This window comes from Oreochromis aureus, linkage group 3 (assembly GCF_013358895.1).
Source record: "Oreochromis aureus strain Israel breed Guangdong linkage group 3, ZZ_aureus, whole genome shotgun sequence".
Lineage (NCBI taxonomy): Eukaryota > Metazoa > Chordata > Actinopteri > Cichliformes > Cichlidae > Oreochromis > Oreochromis aureus.
Window position 1 is genome coordinate 105648162 of NC_052944.1, and position 14007 is coordinate 105662168.

Here is a 14007-nt window from a genome sequence, read left to right on the forward strand (position 1 = left end):
TGTGGATCAGTGAATCGATGTCTCGTTCACTCTTGGCATACAGCTTGATGTCATCCATGTACAGGAGGTGGCTGACAACTGCTCCGTTCCGTAGTTGGTATCCGTAGCCAGTATATATATATATATATATATATATATATATATATATATATTACAGCAGTGAGCTTGAACTCTGGGTCAAAGATTAAAGTTGCAGTTATTTATATTTCCTATCACCTTAAATCTTCACTCAAAGACAAGTATCTTTGACAGTGTATATACAGATGTATTATATATAAGAGACAAATATTGTTCGTTTAATATGTTGGCATTACTAAATTTGGCTCAATGCTTACATATATGTGTGAAAAAGAAAATGTACGAGCTGTGATAACTGTTTCTGATAGAATGAAGATCAGACTGATATATGAAATATTCCTTTATTGGGTGAGAAAATCAGACCATGTCATAACTGCTTTAAGTCATACAGAATAGATATCAGAGCCTTAAACAGGCTGACTTCTGCTAAATGGGTCAAACTGGGCAGAAAGTATACAAACACATAACATCCTTATAGAATATGATGTAACACTATAGATCAACTTACCTCAGAATATATAAAGCATATAAACAATTACAGCAATATGATGCAACAAACACAGCAGTACTACTAATCCAAAATACTCAAAGCTTCATAGAACTGAAACAAACATTTATTTTTAGCTCCATTCTGCTGCTGATACATACTTTAGGTTTCTGAATATTAAACTTGTTGCTGCCTTTCATAGTGTGTAACTTGAAGGCCCTGAGTACTTTCTCCCACACTGAAAACACTGGGATGATAACATTATTTGAACATTACCTAATAAGACTGATTCAGGACAGACAATTAGTTATGTTAAACTTTCCTAGCAGTCCTTCACAAACAGGGAACAGTCTGTCTATTCTCTCCATCTGTCAGCTGCTGCTGGCTCTTCCTCCTCCTCTTCCTCACACACTGCTGAGTTTGTCCTGGTGGATCATCAGGGGTGCAAAGCCTCATAGATGATGTGCAGCAGTGGGTCCCTCAGTCTGTCCTCACTCTGGACACTTGCAGTTGTCACACATGGAAATCAAATGTGTGATAAGCTGCAGGATTCAAACACAAGTGTAACTTATAAATACATGTTCATACTTTTATTCCACAATCAGAGAGAAAGAAAACAGAGAGAGTGCAGGACAGACAGACAGGTGACAGTCTCAGGTGTACACACTGCTACAAAACAGCACAAGAGAAGGAGGATTTAGTGTTTGTGTTATTACGAGTGCTAAACAAGAAGAGTTCCCAGATGGTCCAGTGGACACATGTGTGACTCCTGTGATTAAAGCATCTTTCTTTCAGCTTAACGAGTGAACCGTCAGCTCGTTCAGACACACGTTAAAGTCCGTTTGGCTCGACACCACCGAACAGAGGCAGCAATATAACATAGCTAACATTAACAGTGCAGTGAATCCTGCTTGTGCCGTCATATTCAGGACTGCAAACCGAGCAGCATCACTGACTTTCAGCTTGTTGTGTTTGTGGATATATGACTGACTTTAATTATCCATAAAATCATCACATTCTCTGTAAGATTAAGGTCAACTATATATATATTTAGAAGTAGAGGCTTTAAAACCAAGTAAACGCTGAAAGTACAAACATCACTAATGTCACATAACTTTGCCAACATGTGGCCAACAGTAATGTTTTAATGTTCTTAAACATTCGCACATAAATAAGTGACATCATATTCAGTACTTACTTTTGACAGTTCACTCTTCGGCCGCTCCCTTGTCAGCCAGGCATCTAACTATGAAAAAATTACACCCCAAAAGACCCCGGGCTTCTGAAAACACAACCCGGGCTTAAGCCCAGTAAGCCACCCCCTAGCTCCACCACTGATCTGAAGGCTACCGGCCTCCTGAGGACCTGGTAGACCACAAAGGCTGGATCCTCAGCCTATGAATTTGGGACCCCCCAGAATTGGGACACAGTTTTTGAGTTTCTGGTAATGACACCCAATTTTAATGCACAACTTCTGGTGGTTCTTCAAAATAAAAGTTCCTTCTACTCAGAGCAGGAAGTGCGAAACTAAAACACATTGTTTCACATTCTCACTTCTTGTGACAACAATTTCTCTTTGTGGTACAATTAAAGGATCATTAAATTCTTCTATTCTATTCTAGTAAAATCAAATATATACAGAATCATTCTGAAACAAAACAAATCACTTACAAAGCTTATTTTAACCCGTTTCTCCAGCTGGGTTATATTTGTTTGTTTTTTTCAGTTTTACTTCCCAGTCTTGTAATATCTGATTATGCTCAGCTGTGCTCTCCTGTTCATGTCTCATTCCCTGTTACTCCCTTGTGTATTTAAGCCCTCTGTTTTCCTCTGTCCATTGTTGGGCTGTCCCTTGTGCTGTGAGTTTCTTTGTGGTTTTTTAATGTCACTGGTAATGTCTGACTCCTCTTTGTCTAGTTGATAGGTTTGTAGCTTGAACCTATTCGCTGGAACGTTGAAGGCAATGCAATTACACAGCAAGCAAGACATAAAGTAGGCAAAGTTCTTTGTGTTACTCGTGCATGAGGGAGACCTGCCTGGAGCCAAGTGTCGTTCCACCCACTTGACCTCCATCAGACTCTCAGCCAGGTTCCCCATAGCACTCCTTTTATTGTGGTTACATGAATATGCATAGGGTCATTAACATATAACATCTTACATAGGTATACATGTGAACAAAGAATACCTTGTGTGTGTGTGTGTGTGGGGGGGGCGTGTCAAGATGTGACCCCATGAAGACTCACCAAAGCCGTCCATCTAAACAAAAGGTACTTATGCTTAACCAGATACAGAGTAGGTGTCCTCCTAAACCATAAAACAATAAGACAAGGTACGACCTCTCCCATGCTCCTGGAATGTGGGGGTGAATACCAGAATGCTCTGGAATGCACACAAAGCCTTTTACAGCCTACTGAAGATCACACATCCTATCACTACACAATCGATTATACACCTCTAAGCATATATGGTTAAATATTTCTAAGCATAAATGACAATCACAATACAATTTCAACACTAGTCCTTTAGTTCCTTGCCTTCCAGTTTAGATTTAGTTTTCATGGTTTCATTTTGTTTTGAGTTTTGTTGTCTGCTTCAGCGCAATACAAGCTGCCTCTTTGAGTTCACCCTCTCTGTCCGTGAGTCCTACGTTTGGGTCCACAGCACTAAACATGACAAACACATACACACACACCGTTGACAGTAAATTCACAACCATTATGGTAACTGGTATATATGCATGCTTAATATGTTGGGTTAAAATGTTTATTTGATTTGAAAATTAAAGAAATCCATAAAAACTTGTTCTGGTCTCAAAACCCTACATGCACACATGTAATCTGTGCGCATCATATGTTTCATTCAGCATATTTAACAATCTGTAAGTGAATGGAAAATGTGTCAACTATTTTTAGGCTTTTAAAACAGAAAGCTTTTTGAAAGTAAATTTGTGAAATAGTTTTAACTGTGTGTAGATTAGGGTACACATGTCTGACTCATCAGAAGATGCCCACAAATTATTGTACAAATTTGTAAACCTCCATATTTCAATCCATATTTTTGTGTGTTTTCTGTGTGTGTGTTCGTGAGCTACTGCTCACAATAAATTGAAAGTGCTTGAAGAACAAAGAGAAACTGAAAAAAATCAGTTAATGATCCAGTGAAACAGACTGAATGAATGAAGCAGAGATTTTATTGAGGATTGACAGAAAAGTGCATCAAGCATGAGATGATTTCATGTGGAAGAACAAAATATAGAGAATTTCAACAAATCAAGTCCACCATGACAGGATCCAAATGTTTCCACTCGGCCTCAGTCACCAGAAATATTTCAAGCAGTTATTCAGAGCATGAGCACACATGAAGAATTCAAGGTATCAATCAGATTTCAGAACTGGACTCTTCACAAACACTGAAGAGTCAAAGTTGGATTGGATATTTCTACACTGTGTCTGAGTTCAGTGTCTCAACATCTTCTGTACTCACTGATTCAAATACTTATTTTTTTTTTAAGACAAATAGTAATACATGAACATCAAACCTGAGTATAGTAATAAAATAAGTATTCAATGTTTAACGGTCAACAGCTGACAGGTCAGAGTGATGTACTAGTTTACTTTTCCAGCCCTGTACTGTAGCCCGGCTCTGGTTTCTTCATCCACTCTGCTTCTCATCTCCTCCAGTTTGTGGGTCGTCCTTGTGTCCCCGTTCTTCTTCACCTTCTCAATCAGCTTGTCCAAGTGGTGAATAGTGGATGCGAAATCAGCTTTCAGAGCGATCTGCTCCAGTTTCACAACATGGTGGTAGGACTCTTCCAGCCATTGTGACTTCTCTGTTGCCAGATCCTTCATTTCCTTTTCAACATGTTCCTTAAGGCTCAATTTGTTCTCACATTTTGTTTTATTCATCTCGTACTTCAGTTTCATTTCTTCATTTGTTTTTGTAACTGTTCTATTCTTTATCACATATCTCCACTTTACTTTCACGTGTTTTGATACATGACACTTATTGGTACAAACAGTGCAGCGACCTTTTTGTATGACCGCACACTGTTGGGGTATTGGGGTTAGTGTACATCTAAAATGACAGTTCTCCTTACACTCTGTGCAGCATAATGCTCCATCATAAACCAATCCCTTTCTCGCAATATCTTCTGTTGCCATGTATTCCTCATTAATTTCTACAGTGAATTTCTCATTTTTCTCCATGTCTTCCTTATATTTGTCCAGAGCTTCTTGTAACTTTTTAATTTCTTTCTGTTTTCCTTCAATGTGGTCGATTCTTTCAAGCAGGTTTTGAGGCAGGCTTTCAGTCTGATTCGTTCTTTCATAACATCCACACTGTCCATCATTTTATTATCTGCAGTTATTTCCAGAAAGTGTGTGAACCCTGTCATTCCACCCTCTGATATTTTTGCAGCATGTTCCAGTTCTTCTTCTTCTTCCTTTGTTCGCTCTTCATGCTGACAGTTATCAAACAAGAAGTAAACTGGCTCATTCGTCTCATTTCTGGCACATTTAATTTTACAGCTTCAAGAGCTTCAAAAACATTTTGAGGTTTTCTTCCAGCTGAGTGTGTGATGAGAACTACAATGTTTTTTTCCAGGTTTTTCCAAACAGAGACATCAATCGATCAAAGATGTATCTCACATCGTCACCCACTCGATTCACACTCGCCTTCATCACCAGACACACCGCACTAATTTCATGAACTCCATCATTAGAACTAAATAAGTCTAATAATCTGTCATTGGTGATGTCATCAAGTTCACACCCTTTAGTGTCTTTATATCCAGGAGTATCAATGATTGTCAGAGAGTACTTGGTTTCACAGCCAAAGATTTCATACACGATCACATCTGATGTCTGACTTTCTGTCTGACTTTTCTTCTCCTCCTCTACAATCTGAAACCAGACTTCATCCTCCCACTTCACTCCCATGACGTAGTTAACCATAGCGTTAATCAGAGTAGATTTTCCTGTTCCTGTTTCACCCACAAGTAAGATGGTTTTATTTGGCTTATTTGGATTTTTTTCACCAACAGTCATTCTTGTCAGAGTTCCAAACTCCTGTTTCTTTGGCTTCAGCTGGAAAACGGCAGGAGATCCTGCACGAATCAGAACACTTTTGGTGATGATGTTCTTATATTTCTGATGAGATGTTACTGATCCTGGCAAGAAAAAAGTAGAAATTTGTAAGTGTAATTAATTTTTCTGTCATCTGATTGTTGGGGTTTTCTTTGTATAAAGCACCTTGAGGGTACCGATGTTGTAATTTGGCACTATATAAATGTAACTGTTAATGTGTTAATGTGACTGTGATCAATCAGTTGTGACTGATTGTTAATCAGTCACAACTGATTGATTAACAGTTTGGTTAATGCCTTTGTAAGCTCTGTGGACATTTTGGAAATAAGCGTAAGATAAACATGGGGAGGACTGAATTTATTTATTTTTTCCTTTTACACATTTTTTAAACTGTATTTTAATTATTTTGAAATATTATGTTGTAAAGCACTTTACCTAATTTCTTTTCTTTTCAGCAACTAAATTCACAATCTTACAAAAGATAAATTTCAAAATAATTTAAACATTAAAAAAATTACTGATCCAAAACAGTATAATATACAGTGGCTTGCAAAAGTATTCGGCCCCCTTGAACTTTTCCACATTTTGTCACATTACAGCCACAAACATGAATCAATTTTATTGGAATTCCACGTGAAAGACCAACACAAAGTGGTGTACACGTGAGAAGTGGAACGAAAATCATACATGATTCCAAACATTTTTACAAATAAATAACTGCAAAGTGGGTGTGCGTAATTATTCAGCCCCTGAGTCAATACTTTGTAGGACCACCTTTTGCTGCAGTTACAGCTGCCAGTCTTTTAGGGTATGTCTCTACCAGCTTTGCACATCTACAGACTGAAATCTTTGCCCATTCTTCTTTGCAAAACAGCTCCAGCTCAGTCAGATTAGATGGACAGCGTTTAGAACAGCAGTTTTCAGATCTTGCCACAGATTCTCGATTGGATTTAGATCTGGACTTTGACTGGGCCATTCTAACACATGGATATGTTTGGTTTTAAACCATTCCATTGTTGCCCTGGCTTTATGTTCAGGGTCGTTGTCCTGCTGGAAGGTGAACCTCCCCCCAGTCTCAAGTCTTTTGCAGACTCCAAGAGGTTTTCTTCCAAGATTGCCCTGTATTTGGCTCCATCCATCTTCCCATCAACTCTGACCAGCTTCCCGTCCCTGCTGAAGAGAAGCACCCCCAGAGCATGATGCTGCCACCACCATATTTGACAGTGAGGATGGTGTGTTCAGAGTGATGTGCAGTGTTAGTTTTCCACCACACATAGCGTTTTGCATTTTGGCCAAAAAGTTCCATTTTGGTCTCATCTGACCAGAGCACCTTCTTCCACATGTTTGCTGTGTCCCCTACATGGCTTGTGGCAAACTGCAAACAGGACTTCTTATGGTTTTCTGTTAACAATGGCTTTCTTCTTGCGCTCTTCCATAAAGGCCAACTTTGTGCAGTGCATGACTAATAGTTGTCCTATGGACAGATTCCCCCACCTGAGCTGTAGATCTCTGCAGCTCGTCCAGAGTCACCATGGGCCTCTTGGCTGCATTTCTGATCAGTGCTCTCCTTGTTCGGCCTGTGAGTTTAGGTGGACGGCCTTGTCTTGGTAGGTTTACAGTTGTGCCATACTCCTTCCATTTCTGAATGATGGCTTGAACAGTGCTCCGTGGGATGTTCAAGGCTTGGGAAATCTTTTTGTAGCCTAAGCCTGCTTTAAATTTCTCAATAACTTTATCCCTGACCTGTCTGGTGTCTAAATCCAATCGAGAATCTGTGGCAAGATCTGAAAACTGCTGTTCACAAACGCTGTCCATCTAATCTGACTGAGCTGGAGCTGTTTTGCAAAGAAGAATGGGCAAGGATTTCAGTCTGTAGATGTGCAAAGCTGGTAGAGACATACCCTAAAAGACTGGCAGCTGTAATTGCAGCAAAAGGTGGTTCTACAAAGTATTGACTCAGGGGGCTGAATAATTACGCACACCCCACTTTTCAGTTATTTATTTGTAAAAAATGTTTGGAATCATGTATGATTTTCGTTCCACTTCTCACGTGTACACCACTTTGTATTGGTCTTTCACGTGGAATTCCAATAAAATTGATTCATGTTTGTGGCTGTAATGTGACAAAATGTGGAAAAGTTCAAGGGGGCCGAATACTTTTGCAAGCCACTGTATTATGTAGTGTATAGATAATAATATGACAAATATTGGACGCTACTTTTACCTGGTTCTTCGTTCAACCTTGGTCACCACAGCAGGTTGCTCAACATTTTTGGATTTTTAAGGTGATATTTTAGTCTTAAATATAATAAAATGTGCAGACTTAACCAACTTCAGTCTTTTAAATAACAGATATGTTTTGTAATAAGTCACAGATAAAATGTCTCTCATGGATAAAACAAATGACATGAAACCTTCCACTCGACAGAAAAACAAATACAATGGAGGACAAATAAAAAGTATTTTAAAGGGTTTAGGGACAGCTTCGAACTTTTTGAAAGATGTAAATATAACCACAAATATTATGAGTAATTCTTGTAAATCATACAGTGTTTGGTTTGTTCTATAGTCTGAAAAAACGGGGGGTTTGGGTTTTTTTTACTTTCACTGTATTTGGAAGTACAGAAAATGAAATAAAATCTGGTTGGTTATAAATGATCTATGTTGACAATATGATAATTTTACTGACTTTTTTAATGTTATGGTGGTGTCTGTGTCTTTACTGTTAAAGTATCACCAGAAAGAAAAAAAAAGCAATTTGTAGGGCTGACTTACCCTGCTTGTGTTATCACGTTAAAACATGAAGCTACCATTTTTGTTTGTCTACCTGTACAAACTTACTTACGTTGCCATGGTGATGACTGAGATCCGCACAATGAGGTGTCAGTACAGTGGCCTATAGATTAAAACGGGGAAAAAAATTAACTGAAGGGTCTTAAAAAATTGAATAGACTTTTAAATCCAGAGATTAAACAGAGAAATAGTTTTAACATCACCATCATCAAACATTTATCACTCAGTCCTGCTAAAACATAATCAAAATCTTTTTCACATGCAAAATGCAGTGTTGAGTAGGACTCATGCCAGCGAGCTAAACCAGCAACCACACTTCCGATGTGTTCTCCATTCATTTCAACGAGACAAAAAAAAATAGCATAAAAGCTAAAAATTAATTTAAAAAGTATTAAAGTAATGAACACCAAGAAATATAGCCGGTAAGAGCAGAAATGGCTACTTTAAAATTTGAATGGTGAAAATAGCACAAAAGCTCTAGGAGTAGTTAAAGGCCAAATAACAGAACAACTAGAATAACCAAAAAAGTTGCATTTCTTGCAAAAATGCCAGGTGAATGCAGTGTAGCAGAAAGCATTTTTCGAAGACAGCTGAAGAAGAGGAACTATTTGTTGAATAACTGACGGGACACAGGTAGGAGCCCCATGCGCCGACTGCTTTCTAGACCCCTGCTCGACTCTGTGAGATAAACCAGCGTGCAGAAGAAAAACACTTTGCAGAATTGCAATAAATTTGCAGAAATATTGAACAAGCAAAACAATCAGCTGAAAAAAGGTGAACAAGCCTAAGTTCTGTCAACTGTGGGAGAAGTTAAGCAGCAAAGAACTGAGCAACTAGAAAAATAATAATAACTCAGAAGAATAAAGAGAAACAGGAACACAATAGGTTGAATGCCTATGGCAGAGTGTACAATATATGTTGATTTCAGTTCTAGTTGAATCTTGATCTCCAGATCCAAATATTTGACATGATCCTACCGGTGTTGTATCAGGAAGCTCTATGATGCTCAGCAGGCAGGAAGAGTAAAGAAAAATCAGATTGTAACAGCCAGTTTTATACTCCATCAGAGTAAGATACTATCACGCTATTGTCACATGACTTCACAGAAACTCTGACGAGAACCCTAAATAACAGCATTTCAGCATTTCACTCAGGTTACCTCATAGTGAAACTGGCATCACTATTACCTCATTACCCCTATACACTTAAATCATGCGTGTATACGTGTGTGTGTGTGTGTGTGTGCGTGTGTGTGTGTGTGTGTGAGAAATTAGCTAGTTCCAAACAGTTCTGAAATGGAAAACCTGTTTGGAAGCTACAAAACAATGACATTAAATTGATCCAAATACTCCCCCTGCCTCAGCTTTAGCCACAGATTCTAAATTGTCTTGAGTTTGAGAGACTGAGATTAGTCATTGACAATACTTTCAGTGCTAAAGTTGGTCAGCTGACCTTTTCCTTCAACAGCACTTTCTCTTCTATGTAACAGTGACAGGCGTATTGTTAGCAGTAACATGGGGTTCTCATGTGTGCCTCACATTCAAAAGTTAAAATCACATCTAGGCTAACCTGTTTGTTCTTAATCTAGGTGGAACAAAGTTTGTAGCTTTGAGTCTCTGGGCTGCTGGGAGATTCCCATGATGCATTGGATTTGTCTTCTTTACTCTGTGTTTTTTTTTTTTTTTACACGTCTCTGCATTTAATCATTACCTATTATTAATCTCTGGCTCTCTTCCACAGTGTCTTTTTTGTCCTGTCTTCCTCCTTTCACCCCAAACAGTCATGGCAGATGGCCGCCTGTCACGATCCTGGGTCATATGACATATTGAGTTGTAGTTAACAGTAAATACTAAATATTGAATATTATTGTGCCGCACGTTGGATCAACAGCGCACAGTGTGCTTTAAGGTAGGAGCCAAAAAGGTTGTAGTTTGTGTGTGTGAGCACCGGTGTGTACCAGTGGCGGGGGGGTGGCTTACTGGGCTTAAGCCCGAGTTGTTTATTCAGAAGCCCGGGGTCTTTTGGAGTGTAATTTTTTCAAAGTTAGATCCCTGGCTGACAATTGTATAAAACAAAAAAACTACACACAATATTCGAAGCACATAGTGCACACTGTGGGAATTTACGACTGTGCGTAAATCCCCCCTAATATTGGTATGATCCGAGCTCAGACACTACTGAGCGAGGGGGCGGGGCAGCTGATGCCTGCTGGTGCGCTGTTGGAGAAGCACAGCGAGGCAGACAGAGAACTGAAGTTGGGCCAGGTACCAAAGCAAATCATTTGTACTGTACAAATAATGTAAATATGACGACGAATCACGAAAGATTGATGTCAAACTGATCACTTGACCCATATTATGTTACTTGCTCTTCAAGTGAATCAACAAATGGCGAAATGAAAAGCCGAACAACAACAATGCTGTTTCTTTAGAGCAGGGATGTCAAAGTCAAATACATCAGTGGGCCAAAAAACAAATTTGCTACCAGCTGAGGGCCGGACTGGTTCAATGTTTATTAAAACATATTAAAATGATTGCACATAACCTATTGAACCAAGACCTAACACAGTGTACTGTATATTATTTAACAATTAAATGAATAATCCAATATTTTCTATGGCTCTGTCAGTAATTTCAAGTGAAAACATTTTTCAACAGGCTCAGACAAAAACAAACTTCCTTCAAAGAAAAATCACATGTCCTGTACATTAAATGAATAAAGCAATATTTTCTGATGGCTCTCAGTTATTTCGAAAGAAAACATTTTCAACAGGCAAACAGCAAAAAAGTAAATGTCATTCATAAACAAAATATGCTCCTTAATATCAAGATAAATGCATAAATGAAATTGCATGCATTATAAACTGAAACTGCAATATTTTGCTGCTCTATGATCCTACCAATTACTGCTTTCCAATAGTAAAAAGAGAAAATTGAAAAAAAAAGATCAAATCAGTTGTATTCTTTCTCATGGCTCTTATCTGAGTCTATTAACTGAAAAATAAATATAAATAAATAAAATACAATAAGATAAAATACAAAAATCTATGGCACACAGACAAAACAATACTTCCTTCAAAGAAAAATCACATCTTGTAGAAACAAATGTAAAAAATTTAACTGAATTAAAAACTAAAAATACGTAAATGTTCTGCGATGCTCACTTGTCTGAGCCTGAGCCTGATACTTGGTGGTGTCTCATCTTTTGTATGAGTTCATCAATGTTCGGGGTCAGGCTCTGAGCTGAGGAAATCCTCAGAATTGAGTCAAGGTGTTTATCAGTAAGACGGCTCCAGTGTGATGTTTTGCTTAGCTTCATCAAAGAGAACAATTGTTCACACAGGTATGTGCTGCCAAACATGGAGAGCGTCTCAGCAGCTTGGATGCGCAGCTGAGGCATTGTGTCGGGGATGAAACGTGCAAACTCAGCGGCACCCACTCTCTCATATTTTTCCCTCAGTGTGTCATTGCACTGGAGCTCAATCAACTCCATTTGGAGGTTTGGTGGTGCGCTTTCCACATCAACTTCAAAAGGATTGGCAAGTAGTTCAAACCTGCTTTTTTGAGCTTCAAAGTCAGCAAATCGGCATCGGAACTCGGCGGCAAGTATGTTGAGTTTATCGGCAAACCGTGCACTTGGGAACACAGCGGTAGAGAGCTTCTCTTTCATGGTCTGGCAGCTGGGGAAGTGGCTCAAGTTTTCTTTCTGCATCTGCGTCTCCCACAGACTCAGCTTGGTTTTAAACGCCTTCACCGTACTGTACATATCAGAGATGACACGCCCCCGTCCCTGCAGTTGCAGGTTCATCACATTCAGATGGCTTGTGATGTTGCACAGAAACACCATTTCACACATAAATGTTTCATCTCGAAGCTCTGTTGTGTCTTTCCTTTGCTTTCCATGAACAGACAGATCTCCTCACGAAGCTCGAAACATCTTTGCAGCACCTTTCCTGGCTTAGCCATCGCACATCTGTGTGATAGGGCAAGTCACCATACTCTGTATCTAACTCGCCCAGAAATGCCTTGAACTGGCGGTGATTTAAACCTTTGGCTCTGATGAAGTTAACTGCACGCGTTATGATGGTCATTACATGTTCCATTTTCAAGGCTTTGCCACATAACGACTCCTGGTGTATTATGCAGTGATAAGCTGTCAGCTCCTCTGTGACATTTTCGCCCCGCATCCTCTCACGTATCCTTGCCACCAATCCACTCCTGTATCCACACATCGCGGGTGCTCCGTCTATTGTCAATCCCACGAGTTTTTCCCAAGGCAGTCCCATCTCATTTACACATCTGGATACCTCTTCATACAGATCTTGTCCTGTAGTCGTGCCATGCATCGGACGTAACACCAAAAACTCTTCTGTTTCGGTCAGGCTGGAGTCCACTCCACGAATGAAAATTGACAACTGGGCAATGTCAGTTGTGTCAGTGCTGTCATCCACAGCAAGGGAATATGCAATGAAATCTTTTCCCTTTTCCACAAGCTGTTCTTTTAGATTGGTGGACAGCTGGTCTACACGTTCAGCAACAGTGTTTCTGCTCAGGCTCACGTTTGAAAATAGCTGCCTTTTGTCTGGGCACACTGCGTCACAAACTTTAAGCATACAGTTTTTGATAAACTCTCCTCTCTAAATGGTCGGGCTGATTTTGCAACTTCTTCTGCCACAAGAAAACTCGCCTTGACAGCAGCCTCACTTTGTGATTTTGCTTTTGTGAACAGAGCCTGCCGGGACTTAAGACCTCGTTTTAATTCTTCCACCTTCTGTAGCCTTTGTTCCGTGTCCATATTCTTGTCTTTGTCTTTGTGTTTCTTAGAGGTTTCATAGTGCCTTCTTAGATTATATTCTTTCATTACAGCCACACTTTCTCCACACAGAAGACAAACAGGTTTGCCTTTACCTCCGTGAACATGTACTCTGCCTCCCACCTGGCTTGAAATTCCCTGTGCTCACCATACACCTTCCGTTTAGCCATTATTGGGGAAGGGGTTGCTGAAAGTTGACATCTGCTCTGAATGCTGATGAATAATGAAGCCGAGCCCCGCTATGCGGCGCTGCAGTGAGTTCGCGGGCTTCCGTTGCATTGTGGGGAATGGAGTATTGGTGCGTGCAAAACCCCAGCAGGCGGCTGTGACCTGCGGGCCGATTCTAATACTAATCAAATATCATCCCAGGGGCCATAATAATTCATTCGCGGGCCAAATCTGACTTTGACACATGTGTCGTAGCCAAAAAATAGCTTTACTTTGTTGTCTGGGTTAACTTTGGTTGCGAGAGACAGAGAGAGGCGTTGAAAGGCTGCTCCAATGGAACTTATTGTTTCGGAGGAAAACACGAACACAGTGTACAGTTGAGTCTTAATAGCTTACTTACAACTGGGCTCGTCAGGCACTCTTCTTGGCTGCAGTGGTTATTATTATATTTACATGCTTCCAGCTCCCGTTTCTGCTCGGTTACAGCTCGTACTTTTCCTTTCTCTCCCTCCCTCGCTCACAGACACATAACGGGTATGGCAGTCCATTCTCCCTACAGCACGGACTACACTGCCTATGAGGCTA

At 39.8% G+C, this 14007-nt stretch overlaps 1 pseudogene; it reads right to left on the minus strand.

Annotated features, from left to right (window-relative positions):
- Positions 1-11601: 11601 nt before the first annotated feature.
- On the minus strand, positions 11602-13424 carry LOC120438603 (annotated as a pseudogene).
- Positions 13425-14007: the final 583 nt, after the last annotated feature.